Here is a 16,174-nt window from a genome sequence, read left to right on the forward strand (position 1 = left end):
GGGGTCTGGGGCATGCAGATGAGGCTGGTCCATGTGACAGAGGGGCATCTGGGGGTGGACAATACCAATGCATTTCCCCATGCGGTATTGAGTGGCGTGCTGTGGGCTTGCATACTTCCTGCAATGAGCTATAGGTCATGCAAGCAAGTCTAAACCATCTGACAGGACAGTGTCATTGGGGGAAACCCCAGGGTGGCTATCTTCTTCTACTTGGTGTGAGGTTGTATGATGAATGATGTCACCATGTGACTACCAGATGCCACCAGAACCGTTGCTGAACTGGAGACTACATTGCACTCTCTGAAAGTAACGCTTGTGAGATGGGGTAATTAATCAGACTGTGGTGTCCATTATGTGGCCTTTCTTGGGGTCTCCCACATGCAACTCAGGTTCAGCTGTCTTCCCAGAAAGAACTTGCCCAGCCAAGGGAGGAATGACAAAGCAAAATGACACTGGATGCTGTCTGCTGCATTAGCCTCTGATTTGACAGGAAATCCTTTTTGCACCAGGGGTGGGGTAGGTGGGGAGATGAAATGGAGGTGTTGGCTCGCCATTTCATACAGTTGACAAGATGCACGGAAGTAAGAGCACAGATGAGATCTGTGCTAAATAGCTCTTCCTGGACCCAAAGACTTGGAACTCCTGGGAAGAACTAGACAGTGAAGAGGCAAGAAGGAGGGTAAAAGTGACAGAAGATACCCCTTAGGCCCAGCCTTTAATACTGACAAAGGGAAATCCATGATTTGGCATGCAGACAGAGGCCTTAATAATGGTACATCCAACACAAACTGCGTGACAATCAGGGGGCACTCAGCATTTGGACCAACTGAACTGGGAAAGACTTGAAGAAGCAATGGAAGAGTCTCTGACAATCTGATGGTGATGTTGTGGCACGTGAGGGTGGGCGGGGTCAGGCTGAGATGCCGGGAAACGGATGTAACTTCCTATCCATCCTTGAGACAAAGCTGCATGACCCGAGGCAATAGGAGGGATACCAGTCCCTGTGGACCGGCTCATAGGGGCCTTTAAGGATTCTTGGTGGTCCTTTGTTCACATATCTATGAATAGTAGAACTGAAAGACAAAAGAGGAATGGCAGGTTTAACTAAAGGAACTGAAAATGGGAGGGGCCATGAGTGATGCTCGGTTCACCAGACCAGACAGGACTGTTTGTGGGAGAATTAAGCAAGAGGTTGGTTGTCTCTGTCTTCTCTACCCTGGGAGCAGCTCTCCTGCTTGGTCCCTCACCTCTGAAAATGTATGCCTGCTCCAAGTTCATCTCCACCCACTCCTTGATCGGGAGCACCCTCTCAGCTGCTGAGTCGCCCCCTGTCTGCAGTGGAGTTGAATCGACCACAGACGTGGACAGATGGGGGCCTCAGCAGCCTGGCAGCCCCTCGTCCTCGACCTCACTCATCCCTAGCCATGGCTTCCAAACCACTGTCGTTTCCAGGGACATCGACACAGCTGCCAAGTTCATTGGGCTGGGATGCTACAGTTGGGGTGGCTGGCTCTGGGGCTGGGATTGGGACTGTTTTGGGGATCCTCATCACTGGTTATGCCAGGAACCCTTCTCTGAAGCAACAGCCCTTCTCCTGAGCGAGTCTGGGCTTTGCACTCTCAGAGGCCATGGGGCTCTTTTGCCTGCTTCTCGTCCTCTTCACCACGTGAAGCAGCCATCTCCACATCCACCTCCACAGTCCGTTCGTGTAGTCTGTCCTGTGTGTCCCCTGCCCAGGAAGTCTGGGGAAAGTGCTTGGCTCAGAGTTTGACAGAGAGAAGACAAATAAACACTGTAAGAGGTTAGTTAATTCAGTAGGGTTCAAGGGACTGGTAGGGGCTTTAGTGGCTTTGCTGAGCCCTGTGTTGAGGCATGATCTCTATGAGGTAAGAGAGGGTTTTGCAGATCTGAATAACTTAGACCAGCCGGTGAATTGCATCTGTAAAGTGCTAAAACTATCAAGAGGGGACTAGAGAAGAACAAAGCAGACAAAGGGATCTGTCCGGGCAGTTAAAGGCAAATGCGACAAGCTGGAGGTCCTAGGGAAAAATTAACAGAAAATCAAATGTTATGATAGTTTCTGGAAAACTCTAAGCCTCGGAACAACTTGCAAGTAAAGATTAAGCTCCACCTAGGTGTGGGCTGTTATTCCCCCAAGTACATTGCATGCATTTCTCTCCATATACTAGGGGTAAAGACTGTTCACCGAGCCCCGAGCCCTTCAAACAGCCAGGTGAATGAGTGGAAAGTCTAGGCCCACAGTGCTGACCCAGAGCCTACCAGAACTGGGGAGGTGACTCCAGAAGCAGGCGGGGCAAGGTAGAGCATAACCTGCTTCCTAGTAAGGCTGAGGCAGGCCAAACTGTGCAAGCTGGCCCTACTAAAACTGTCAGGGCTGGGCAGACATGAAGAGGCCCTGTGGCAGGATAAGGAAGAGAAGGGAGGGGACACAGCTCACAGAAAATGACTGAACTGTGAAGAACTACAGCATCCTCCACCAATGCTGCTGTGCCAAACACTGCCCTTTGACAAAACGTTTGATAGAAGAAATTAGACCATTTTGCACCGAATTGGACCTTGCTACCTCTTTTCGCATCCCCTTAGCTGCTCGTGACCAACTGGCAGGCCCTTCAAATGGATGATGACAGGCTTCAGATCCTACCCACTCTCTGCAAAAAGGCTTCTTTGTATAATGCTAACCCTTGGGTGTCTTGCAGGCTTGTAAAAACATCTGGAAGAACAGCAAAGCTAACAATTACCGAATTTAAGTGAAAGTACCCTGTATAAGCAGGAAGGGCATGTCCAGAAGCCACATGGTTGCCTATTGAAAAGCTCGGTGCCAAGGGTAGGCTAACCTCACCAGGAGTTGTTAGCCAAAATAATATTCTGGATCTCCACACCATACAAGCTATTGCCACTGCTATTGGCTGCATGCTAAAACTAGATGGTAAGATCACATCGCCAAAGACGCTGACTCTTTTGGTTCTAAGACATTAAGAAGTTGTACTGGAACTGCACCAGAATCTCCTTTCCTGCTGGCTGGCTTTCACAGTGTCCTAAGACACTGTGTGAACTTCAGGGATATAACTGTCACCAACTATGGACACTACCTGCTATAGTATCAAGATGTGCCTACTCATGCAAAAGTGTCACAGTTGTTATAAGTGCATTTCTGATTAGATTCTGGCCTACTCCATAGACTGGGGACTCACACCTGGTACTGTAAGCCAGGACAAAATGCCTTGGCTTAGAGAGGTCCTAAATCCCAGTGGGGAGGTCACTGCTAGCGTTTACTATGTAGCTGTTCAGTTCTAGTCCCGTTTCTCTATCTCATAGGCTGTCAAATTGCCTCCTAAGTGTTGCGGTTGTGTTCCCACCCATAGATGCCTGACATCAGCCTCAGTCGATTATGGAACAAGATTTATTTTCGAAATGGGCAGTCTCCTAATGGACTCATAAGTGGTCAAACTCTTGGGAACAAGTGACTCTTACCAAGCCACAGGTTCAGCAACAGAAAACAAAGTAGATATGCCATCATAGCAATATGTACATAACAAAACCACAGACAGGGTAGCTTGAACAGAAGAATCTTAGTTCTCATAGTTCTGGAAACTGGGACCCTGAGAACAAGGCCCCAGCACAGTAGTTTTCTTCTGGGGCTGGCAAGATGACTCCGTGGGGGAAAGCACTTGGTTGCACTAGCCTGGTGACCCGATAACGCTCTCCAGACCCCATAGTGGAAGGAGAGACCGGACTTATGAGAGTGGCCCTCTGACCTCCGCACATGTCCCTTGGTCTGTGTGTGCCTGCACTCACATGACTGACATCATATGCACAGTAATAATAAAATTTGTAATCTATTTTTTAAAAAAAGGTTTTGTTTCCTCCAAGGCCTCTCTGCTTGCCTTACAGAAGGCAATCTTCTTCTGGCATCTCTCTCTATTCTACGTACACACACATCTTTGTCCTGCTCTCTTCCTCCTATAGGGACACCAGTCACATTGGATTAGGACCTCAAGACCTCATTGTAACTTAATTGCCTCTTTAAGGGCTTTATCTCCCAACACTGCCACATTCTGAAATAATGAGGATTAGAACTCAACACAGGCAGAAAGGGATATGAACAAGATGTGCTCAGCGGCTTCTCCTACAGACAAGATATGCCCCTCAAAGACATGTGCTCAGCGGCTTCTCCTACAGACAAGATATGCCCCTCAAAGACATGTGCTCAGCGGCTTCTCCTACAGACAAGATATGCCCCTCAAAGACATGTGCTCAGCGGCTTCTCCTACAGACAAGATATGCCCCTCAAAGACATGTGCTCAGCGGCTTCTCCTACAGACAAGATATGCCCCTCAAAGACATGTGCTCAGCGGCTTCTCCTACAGACAAGATATGCCCCTCAAAGACATGTGCTCAGCGGCTTCTCCTACAGACAAGATATGCCCCTCAAAGACATGTGCTCAGCGGCTTCTCCTACAGACAAGATATGCCCCTCAAAGACATGTGCTCAGCGGCTTCTCCTACAGACAAGATATGCCCCTCAAAGACATGTGCTCAGCGGCTTCTCCTACAGACAAGATATGCCCCTCAAAGACATGTGCTCAGCGGCTTCTCCAACCAGGGGCTCTTGTCATTCAGTGGGAACTCATCAGTGAGCAATGGCCTCATGATCCCATCATCTCCCTCTAGTGCCACCAGCTGGGGACCAAACCCTCAACAATCTGCCTTTTTAGGAACATCCCTCCCACCCCACCTCACCCCATCCCTAACCTCCCCTCCCCTCCCCTCCCCATGTGCTTTGTGCCATGATGTACTCTGCTCCCACAGGCCTAGAGCAATGGAGCAGAGGATAATGAACCAAAAACTGAAATTATGAACAAAGCATAGCTATCTCCTTTTTATAACTTAATTGTATCTGATAGTTTTTTCACAGTACTAGGTTGTGAATTAACACAGGCACTCACTCACACAGTGAGTGTCTAAACCAGGTCACTTTAAGATTAAAAAAAAAAAAAACCAGGGCCCATGAACTCATCTGTCAATGTGGGGATATATAAGAATGTGTGTCTAGGATGGGAAGATGGCTCAGCAGGTCAAAGTGACATGGGTTCAGTCCCTGGAGCTCACGATAGAAAGAGAAGACCAACTCCTGAAAGTCCTCTGCCTGACGAAGCATGCACGCACACTCGCACACTTGAAAGACAGGAAAGAAGAAAGAAAGAGTTCTTATCTGGCCTTTAGAACCTCGTAGGCTTATCTGAGGTGCGGTTTTGTTTTGTTTTAAGTGCAGAGCTGGCTTTGTAGCTGAGGACGTGCCTTGAAGTCCTGATCCGCCTGCCTCCCCCTTCCAAGGTCACTTTTCGTGTACTCTTTTCTCATCCTTCCCATAGAGCTTTAAAACAATGGTGATTGAGGCTGTGGATGTAGGTCAACCGAAGAGTGCTTGCGTGGAGAAGCCCTAGGTTCAAACCCAAGCATCCCCTAAACCAGGCACTGTAGCACACACCTCTAATCTCAGTATGTAGGGGGAAGGTCAGGAATTCAAGGTCATCCTTGGCTATGTGGAGAGTTCCAAGTAGGCTTGTAATATATGACTTGAGACTGGGGGGCGGGCGAGGGGGGATCAAAGAGAATTGGCTCTCACATATCTGAGTTTATCAACTAAGATGAGAACATTTCTGCGCTCTGGTGCCCTATATGGAGAGCTTGTTTGAGAAAGGCTAACGGAGAATGGGAAATGGGAGCCAAAGAGAAACCTGGCAAAGGTCCCGAGTCTCTCTCCATCTCCCCAGCTGGCCTGAGGTCCCCTCTTCCCAGCAGCAGGCACCAATCTTATCATCTTATCATGGTACATACTTTCCTTCACAAGCGTGTTCCTGTCTTAACGCTAAGCCCACAGGGAAGGGCTGACTACCCTCTGCTCATCCCTCAGGCCTGTGACACACCCTATTCCAGGCAGGAACCCAACTAATGTTCTTTAAAGATGGGCACTGGGTCAACACACAAAGATCTGCAGGAGAAACCCAGAGCTGCTCAAAGGTGGAAGCAAATGGGGACAGTTTGCCGGCAGCAGGGGAGGCAGGCTCCTTCAGGGGAGAGAAGGAAGCCTTGGTCTGGAGCTGAGTTCAGCCAGGCAAAGAGGGAGGGGCCTCACACAGGGCCTGCAGCATCCCCAGCCTACTCAGAAACCAGCTCCAGGCCTTCCAAGGAGCCAAACGAGCCGGAGAACTGTCACAACGCTGTCTATTTCCCATCATGATTTATTTAATTAAGCTGTATCTGAAAATATCCCTAGCAGGTGGCTTATTCTCTGCAGGGCCAGGATGAGGGAGGGAACAGAGCGAAGCCTCCTGATACAGCTCTGAGGCAGGCTGATTAGACACGGACCAACCTGGTTCACAGATAGACACACTGAGGCTCAAAAAGCAACAGACCTCACCAGGCTTCTGCAAGTCCAGGAGTTGCTGGAGGAAGGCGGGACTCCACCAGGAGAAAGGGGAGAGGGACTGCAGTGGCCTAAGCCTCGAGAACTCGCACTTACATCTGCCAGCCCAGCTCTCTGAGACAGGAGCAGCTACTGAGGAGATCCAGTTCCACGCTAAGGAAAGCAGCCCCAAGGGGAGGAAACACTCCTACAGAAGCCAAGGCTTGGAGTCCCCACTGACATCACGCCCCCACCCCCAACTGTACTTCTCAAGAGCCAAGAAGCAAAGCTGAACCCTAGGCCACCATGTCCCCAGCTCAACAGTGTTGTGGCTCTGACATGCTCCAAAGATATCAGGTGCAGTGGCTTGGGTGAGCCTTTTAGACTCTGGGAGGCTGTGTTTCCTCATCTGTGAAATGGGCGGCAGAAAGGATATGCCAGGTGCTGTATGTGGGGCTTTGGATCTGAGGAGCGTCTCTCTTTGTCCTGAGCCACTTCCTTAGTCATGCCCCCTGGCCCTTCCTTCCTGGCCACCACCCTCAAGTGAAGGAACGAGGCACGGCTGTAAATATAGATGGTGAATGAAAACAGACTCCTCACCACACTTGTTTCTTCTACCCTAGAGGCTGCTGCCTTCAGAACGTGGATGAAAAAGCTCCGGAGAGAGAGCTTTTCAAATAACAGGACCGCTCTGAGGAAGCTCTCACCGGGGACCGACATCCACACCGAGCCAGTGTGGCCCAAAGTCCCACCTAGAGGCTTCCCGGGGTTATTTGAAAGTAAAAGTTCACAGTTAAAAATAGGCTCCATTTACACAAATGGGTGAGGCAGGCATTATGTAAATGTCTTGTAAAGGGTCATGGTCCCCATGGCCCAAGTACTTTGGGGACTCCTCTCCGCTCACTACCCCCTCACATCTTTGCCCTTCCCTTTCTTAAATAAGTTGTCTACATTTCTATCTCTAATCACTGGTACAAACCTTTATCCTGGGATGCAAGAATCTAGAACTGGGTATCCTTTCAACTCAGACCCATGACGCGGCGCTCCTAAAAATGCCTTCTCAAACACTCCAGGCTTTCTCACTGCTTCTCTGCCTCCAAACCTAACTTAAGAGACTTCCCTGTACCCTCTCCTCCTAGCAACTGGCAGATCTCCAGCTTGACTGTCTTATTGTTCTTCCCTCAAACTCTAATGCCATTATAAAATAATAATAAAAATAGACTTCATTTTGTAGAATGGTTTCAGGTTCATGGCAAAGTTGAGCAAAAAGAAGTTCTCCTAAGACTCCTGCTGCCCCTCCCCATAACCTCCCACCGCCAGCATTCCCCAATCAAGACCCACATGTTGAAGCCAGTGAGATGGCTTAGTGAATAAAGGTGCTTGCCATCAAGCCTGAGGACCCCAGTTCAATCCTCCAACCTACATGGTAGAAAGAAAGATCCAGCATCTCCATAGGCACACGTGTGAGTGTGTGAGTGTGTGTGTGTGTGTGTGTGTGAGAGAGAGAGAGAGAGAGAGAGAGAGAGAGAGAGAGAGAGAGAGAGAGAGAGAGAGAGAGATCTACTGAGTTTAGTCTGTGTTGCTTCCATGAGCATGAGGGAAGGGGTTACTTTTTGGAGCAGTGGCTACACTGAAGAAAAATGATTCCCCACCCCAAGAATCACTTGGGAGCAAGAGACAGAAGAATCAAAACGTTAAGGCCATAGTCTGAGATATAGTTCAGTGCTAAAATGTTTCCCTTTAGGGCATGAAGGCTCTAGTTCAATACCTACTACTGCAGTAAGAAGAATTCAAACACAGACCTTGTCTCAAAAAGCCAAGAGCTAAGAATTTAGCTCAGTGGTAGATACTCACTTGCCCAGAACTTGCAAGGTTCTAGATTTGGCCCCCAAACACACACACACACACACACACATACACACACGCACACACACAGACACACACATACACACACACGCACACACACACAGACACACACACACACATACACACACATACATACATACACACACACACACACACACACACACACACCTTTAAAAAATCCCCCATGTAACAATCGCACTCATAGAATCCACAGATTGAAACTAGGATTCCAGCACCCATTTATATGCATCATTAACTACAATGACCTCTGCATAAATTATTCACATCTCAAATTTTAGATGCTAAATAAAGACCAAAGTGACAACACCCGACAAACCCATGAATTCACAGATTGTGACCTAGTATTACGAATGCCGTAGGAACTGGACAGCTAACTAGGACTCTTCAGCTGGGCACAGGACAGCTCAGATTTGCATTTTCACAAGAACACTCTGGTTAGCTACAGCCTAGGGTAGATGCCAGGACTCCCCTCCCACCTCCCCAGGACTGGACAATGCTCCTGACACTGACTGCCAGGACGGCTGCAGCCGATTCACAGAGGATCCACTGAAAACTGGTGCTGACAGTCAACCACAAACCTTAACCCAGCTGTGCTTCCAAACAGAAACTTGTCTCAGGAAGGAACAGGGGAAGGAAGCCTGGTGAGAGGCTCAGCAGGTAAAGGTGCTTGCTGCCAAGCCTGATCCCAGAACCCACATGATAGGGAGAAAACACAACAGTGGTCCTCTGACCCCCAGAGCATCTACACCCCACCCCTCACTGACAATACATGCAAAAAAAAAAAAAAAAAAAAAAGGAAGAATCTGAAAGCAACAGTATGCAGTATGGCTTCAGAATCAAAGAGCTTGGGCTTATTCCAAAGAAAGCCAGAACATATCAAGACTTTAAACCAAGCCGAGGTCATAGACAAAATCAAAGAGAAGATTCAAGATAGAGAAGCCAGATGATGTCATATGAGCCCCACCTTCTCCCCAAATATACATCCCCATGGAAACCTCTTCTTTTTTGAGGTTTTTAATTTTATTTTATGTACATGAGTGTTTTGCCATGTGTGTATGTATGCACAGACGAAGACGTTTGCCTTACTCCTTTTTTTTTTTTTTTTTAGACAGAGTCTCCATATGTGATCTTGGCTGGCTGGCCTGGAACTCACAAGATAGATTACGCTGGTCTGGAACTTGCTGGGCCCACCTGCCTCTGCCTTCCTAGCACTGGGATAACAGGTGTGTGCCACCACACCTGGGTCGCTAGGTTTATTTTCTAAACAGTCCCCAGGCGATTTACCATCACTCCACCCTACATTTATTCTAGTTTTCCAAGCGCATGGGGTGGTCGGTTTGGGATTGCTTGGCAATTCCTCAGAGTTACGTTCAGCACATACTTTTGAGGCAGTAAATCCTCAGCAGGTGTGTCCCTCTCCATCCATCTGACGGGCGGGCACCCCACATCACTTTGTGCTGTTCCTGGTGACGTAAATTGCAGTGCTTTGCTGAAGCTGCATTTGCCAAGTTTGTTGATTGCACAACTATCCCTTAGTTCTGCAAACAGGAAGGAACCGGTGGGAGTCTCTGCACAACTACCCATAGTTCTTCAAGCAGGAAGGAATCGGTGGGAGTCTCTGAATAGTGTCCATCTTGTTTCTCATCAAACATTCACTCAGAGGTTTTCATGTCCACAGGACCTTTCTGCCACACTAGTGTAAGGGCTAACATTATGTTTTATGTTTTGAGTTTAAATTACTGTGCTTAATAGGGCTATAAAGCAAAAATGCCTCTAACCTGTAAGCTCCACTTGCCCAAGTACAGATAATTTCCAGGGGTGCTGGGGGCTGTTGCTCATAACAACAACACGTAATAAGCCATGTGTTCTCACTTCTGTAAACAAGGTTGGTTATCCCAACTACACAGGATATGTGGAAGGTAGGTAGGCAGAAAGTACATCAGGTTATATGCTTGGCCCCGATTGGATGAAGGCAGGAAGTACGTAGCCTTGTGGGTTTTGCCTGACTAACTTAATTAGAGGCCTATCTGTAGTCTGAAGTTTCTGTCCCAACTGGTCTCATAACCGTTTAGTCCCAAATAAATACACAGAGGCTTATGATAATTATAAACTGTTTGGCCAATGGCTCAGGCTTCTTATTGGCTAGCTCTCTCTTAATTATTAACCCATTTCTATTAATCTGTGTATCTCCACGTGGTGTTGGCTTACTGTGATGTCTGGATCTCTTGCTTCCTTGGTAGCTACAAGGCGTCTCCTTCACTCACCTACTACCTTTCTCTATCCCTGTTTTGATTTTCTGTCTGGCTAAATCCTGTCTGTCCATTGCCTAAACAGCTTTATTCATCAACCAGTAAGAGAAACATATATTCACAGCATACAGAAGAGCATCCCCTATCACTTTCTCTGGGAACCCCAGGTATGGACCTGGCCAGTATTTAATAAAGCGTGCTGCAAATTTGGCTCAAAAATTGTGGTTGTGGTCTTGTTTCAGCCTGGTGGGATTTAGCACCAGTTCAGACTGTGATTTGGGCAGAGCTGTTCATGTTAGTTCTATTTGCAGAGTTCTTGTGTTCTATTGGTCTCCAGAGCCAGGCTCATGAAGCTGTGTGGTACCCTCCCGAAGCCCATCTTGGCATTCACAAGGCTCAGAGTGTCATTCCAGGACAATGATGAAGACCCAGGAAGAGCAAAGGAGATATTCTCATTGTGTATCTCACGTGGTCTGCAACTCACTGTATAGCCCAGACTGGCCTTGAGCTCATTATATCACTTAGGCTGGTCTTGAACTCAGGGTCCTTCTACCTCAGCCTCCAAAGGGCCAAGGTCACAAGCTGTAAGCTTCAGATTTTTGCTCTGAGATGAAAGTACACCTTATTTTACCGGGCTAGAATATTAGGGTCCTGTAGAGGACCAGACCCAACAGAGTGTATTTAGTTATAAAAGGAGACTCAGCTGACTGGTGTACAGGATGAGGGGCTGAATAGTCCCACAGTAGCCATGGGAAGACTGGAGAGCCAGGAACCCAGCAGCTGTTCAGTCTAAGTTGGGGCCCTCAAGACAAGAGGGAACAATGGGGGCTGAGGAGACAGTTCAGTAGGTGAAGTATTTGCCTTACAAACACAAGGACCTGAGTTGGAATCCCCATCCCCAGAACTCACATAAAGCCAGCATGGGGTGGGAGAGAGAGGCTTTGTGGCTAGCAGTGCTGGTTTCTCTTGCAGAGGACCTGGGTTTCACTATGAGCACCCACATGGTAACTCACACCATTTGTGACTCCAGTCCCAGGGGATCCAATGCCCTACTCTGGCCTCTGTGGGCACTGCATGCCTGTGGTGTACAGACACACACACAGACAAAACATCAACATACATCAAAATAAATTTTTTAAAAACTCAGCATAGAGGATCTGGGGCTTATTGGTCGGTCAACCTACTCTACTTGGTGGAATTCCAGAACAGTGAAAGATCCTAACTCAAAACATGGGGGTGGGAGGGAGGCCCGAGGAATAACACCTGAAGTTGTCTTCTGGCCTATACATCACACATCATACACCCACATGTGGTACATATTATCTCATGCGTGCATACACACACACACACACATATGCCATGATGCAGCCTGTCGCGACGTCCCAAACCTCCTGGGAGAGTGGCTGGTGTGAAGCAACGCTCAGACTGAAGAATCTGGGGATCTGGTGCGAGCAGGCATTGGCTGCAGAGGAAGATGAGCTGCACATGTGTGCACATGTCCCCAGCCTGCTGGACAGTGCTGTCAGGAGGATCTCCTTCTTTCGGTTTGCTCACTCACCCGAGTGCCAGTCAGCTCTGGAAACGCCCCTCATGCAACATCCGGAAGTGTGTTTTACCCATTTTCTAGGGGTCTCTCAACCCAGTCAAGATAAACCATCATGACTCAGGATCTAGATCTTCAATTCAAAACCAAATTTGGCCTGTTGGCTCTAGGAGCCCACTTCTAGGTCAAAGGTTGTTTCTTAAGATCTCCGTGAGGTGGGCTGGAGACGGACCCTACGCCCTCTGACCTCTGTGCCGCCATCACTAGAGCAGGAATCGGGTTCGCCATCAGAGGATTGCCTATGCCTGAAATTTCTCTCCGGAAAGACCCAAGAAAATGAAACCAGCGGTGTCACAGCGCCGTCTCCTGCTTTTTCACATTCATCTTTCATTCTCTGTGGTTTTTCTAGATCGTGTAAGTGCGTTACTTAACTACCTTGCAGGGCGCATCCCAGCAGGACATCAAGTGGAAGAAGGCAAACCCCAAGGTGCATGCTGCATGGATCCACTTACAGAAATGGATAGACTCGACACTCGCCTGCCGTGATGGAGCCGGCTTGGGGGACTCATGCATCCTCATTTTAAAGCTTGTTTCCGAGCTACGGTAGCCAAAGCAGTGTGGTGCTGATGGAAGAGTGAGCAGAGTCACACAGATTAATGGGCTAAAAAGTAGGAAGCCACGCACCCATGGCCAGTTAGTGTTACACGTAAGTGGTGAGAGCATTCAACTGGGAGAAAACGGTCTTTAGCAGATGGTGCCGGGGAGACCAGATAGCCACGTGTGCAGAAGGAAGCAGCCGGCTGTGTGACAGACAGCATCCTCAGACACCAATTCAAAATGGATCAACAGGCTAGAAAAGATAAACATGGATTTTCATAAGCTCAGATCTGGAAGGGACTTCTCAGATAGGACATAAAAGGTAAAGCAGACAAAAAGAAATAGACGAGTTGGACTTCACCAAAACTAAGGGCGTCAAAAGCCACTATGCATGAAGCTAGAAGGGGGTTGGGGCATGAGGGACACGGACAAGATCCTGAAGGGATCAGGGAAGGTAATGGAAGCATGCGATGCCCAAGCAGAGTGGTGCTGGCTGGAGGAAGGAAAAGAACCATCCAGACGCGGACAGGAGGCACAGGGGAAGTCCCTGCTGGGGTAAGACTAGAGCAAAGGGCTGGCAAAATGGCTCAGCAAGCAAAGGTGCTTGCAGTCCGATGGGAGCCTGAGTTCAGTCCCAGGAAGCCACACGGTGGAAAGAGAACCAGTTCCTGAGTTCTTCTCTGACCTCCACATTCCAGCCGTGGCACACAAGTACACACAACACACACACACACACACACACACACACACACACACACACAGTGGAACCCATTCCTTAATTCTAAAAAGACAGACTGAAAAATTAAAAGGGAAAAGTGAACTACTACATATCAATGTTTGCGTCTCCCCAAATTCACATGCTAAAGCTTGAACTGTTGGGGAAGTCCTGTGTATATGTCAATAAAGCACTGCTGGCCAATAGGAAACCAAGATAGGTGGGATTAGTAGTCCAGGAGGACTCTGGGAAGGAGAAACACAGAAAGTCAAGATGTAACACCATGGGATAGGAAGCCCAGAAACTTCTCCGGTAAGAGAAATACTTAGATTAACAATTATGGGGTAAATACTTAAGTCAGAGCTAGCCAGTAAGAAACAAGCAAGGCCAACAGCTTCATAATTAACACAGCCTCCTGTGTGTTCATTTGGGACTGATGCGGCTCTGGAACCAGGCTGGCGGGAAGGCTTCCCTTTACATTGAACCACCAGTGTGAGAGAATAAAAAAGTAGTTAAAATTGGGTGAGCTCCTTAGATTGGGTGAAGGCAGGGCCCTGGTCTAGTAGAATTAGTGTCCTTGATAATTACTGTATTCATTTGAGTGTGTATATGTGGGCAGACAGAAAACGACCTGTGGGAGTCAGTTCTCTCCTCCCACCATGTGGGTCCCAGGGATCAAACTCACAAGGCTGGGCGGCTCTTCTACCCACTGCACCTTGCTGCCCCAGGACCAGTGTCTATGGTGGTTTGAAAGAAAACAGCCCCATAGGGAGTGGCACAATTTGAAGGTGTGGCTTTGTTGGAGTAGATATGGCCTTTTTGGAGAAAGTGTGTCACTGTGAGAGTGAGCTTTGATGTCTCCTATGCTCAAGCTACATTCGGTGACACAGTTCACTTCCTATGGATCAAGATATAGAACTCTCGCCAGGCTTTGGTGGTGCACACCTTTAATCCCAGCACTCGGGAGGCAGAGGCAGGTGGATCTCTGTGAGTTTGAGACCAGCCTGGTCTACAAAGCCAGTTCCAGGACAGCCTCCAAAACAATACAGAGAAACCCTGTCTCAAAAAAAAAAAAAAAAATTATAGAACTCTTAGATATCTCACCATGTCTGCCTGCACACTACCATATCCTGCTGTGATGATAATGTACTAAACCTCTGAAACTATAAGCCACCCCAACTGAATGTTTTCTCTTATAGGAGTTTCCATGGTCATGGTGTCTCTTCACAGCAATGGAAACCCAAGACAGTGTCCTAATAAGAGACAGAAGACTGCAGGTGTAATGTACAGAACTCAACAGGAAAGAGAGGCTAATGATACAGCTTTAAATGAGAAAAGTACTTTTCATTTTTTGATTTTTTTGGAACAAAATTTTACTATGTAGTCCTGACTGACCTGGAACTCACAAAGATCCACCTGTCTCTGCTGGGACTAAAGGAGTGTGCCACTACACCTGGATGGACAGAGTCTTGAATAGACATTTCTCAAAAGATCAACCACAAGTGGACAGCAAACTCATGGAAGGACTCTTAGCATAACTAGCCATTTGTAAAATGCCAAAAAGATCCTAGGAGAGAGCTGGCCATGTGGCTGATTGAGTAAACACACACATGTGCAAGGCTGATGATCTGAGTTCAATCCCCAGAGCACACACAAAGGTGAAAAAAAATTTCTTTTCCCCCTTTGGTTTTTCCCAATGTGGAGTTTCTGTGTAGCCCTGGCTGTCCTGGAACTCACTCTGTAGACCAGGCTGGCTTCGAACTCATATAGATCTGCCTGCCTCTGCCTCCTGAGTGCTGGTATTAAAGGCTTGTGCGCCACCACCACCTGACTGAGAATTATCGTCCTCTGACCTCGGAGCTGTGGCACAAATAATAAAAGACCCAGAGACTGGTATTGGGGTTCAGGTTTCAAGCTGAATATCAGGAAAGCAAAGTGACTGGTCTCTAACTCTAACCTCTAGCACAGGCTGAAAGGGCTGATCCACGCACGAGCTCTTCACCAAGCCTCAAACTGCTGCCTCTCCTCAGTGTGGCTGGAGAACAAATGCCTCTCTGAGACCTTGCTTCTGTCTTATATGCTTCCCTAAAGTTGGAATTAAAGGTGTGAGTTATAATTCTCTTTTAGACTGACTTGTTCTTGTGCAGATCAGGGTGGCTTTGAACTCACAGAAATCTGCCTATTTCTTGATCCCGAGTCCTAGGATTAAAGGTGTATACCACCACCTCCTAGCTTCTGTCTGCTGGAATTAAAGGGGTGTGCCTGGTTTCTATAGGTTGTGACCAACTTTGCTTTCTGAATCCTCAGGCAAGCTTAAAAAATCATAAATAATAGCAAGCACCTATACTCACATACATACATTGTGTGCACAAAAACATATAGTAAATAATTAAAATTATTTTTAAAGAGTAAAAACTCACAAAGAGATGTCACCTCATGGCCACTAGCATGATTATAGTTTTTTCAAGAAAATAGGGCAGGGAGGTGCTGGGGAGATGGTTCACTGGGTAAGAGCATTTCTGCACAAGCCAAAGGACCTGCGTCAAACTGCCATGACCCACATAAAACACACTATGCATGGTCCTACACACCTGCAACCCCAGTTCTGGGGCAAAGTGGAAACAGGAAGATCTCTAGGGGGAAGTAGAGACAGGAAGATTTCTGGGGCTTGATGGCCACCAGCTTCCCAACAGTTTCAGTGAGAGACCTGTCTCAAGGGAGCAAGGGGAGAGAGCACATGACAGCCTCCTGGCCTC

General features: G+C 47.8%; 1 pseudogene; it reads left to right on the plus strand.

Annotated features, from left to right (window-relative positions):
• The first annotated feature begins 1,255 nt into the window (after positions 1 to 1,255).
• Positions 1,256 to 1,741, plus strand: LOC121133468 (annotated as a pseudogene).
• The last annotated feature ends 14,433 nt before the right edge of the window (positions 1,742 to 16,174 follow it).

The sequence above is a fragment of the Mesocricetus auratus genome, unplaced genomic scaffold (genome assembly GCF_017639785.1).
Source record: "Mesocricetus auratus isolate SY011 unplaced genomic scaffold, BCM_Maur_2.0 Super-Scaffold_100022, whole genome shotgun sequence".
NCBI lineage: Eukaryota > Metazoa > Chordata > Mammalia > Rodentia > Cricetidae > Mesocricetus > Mesocricetus auratus.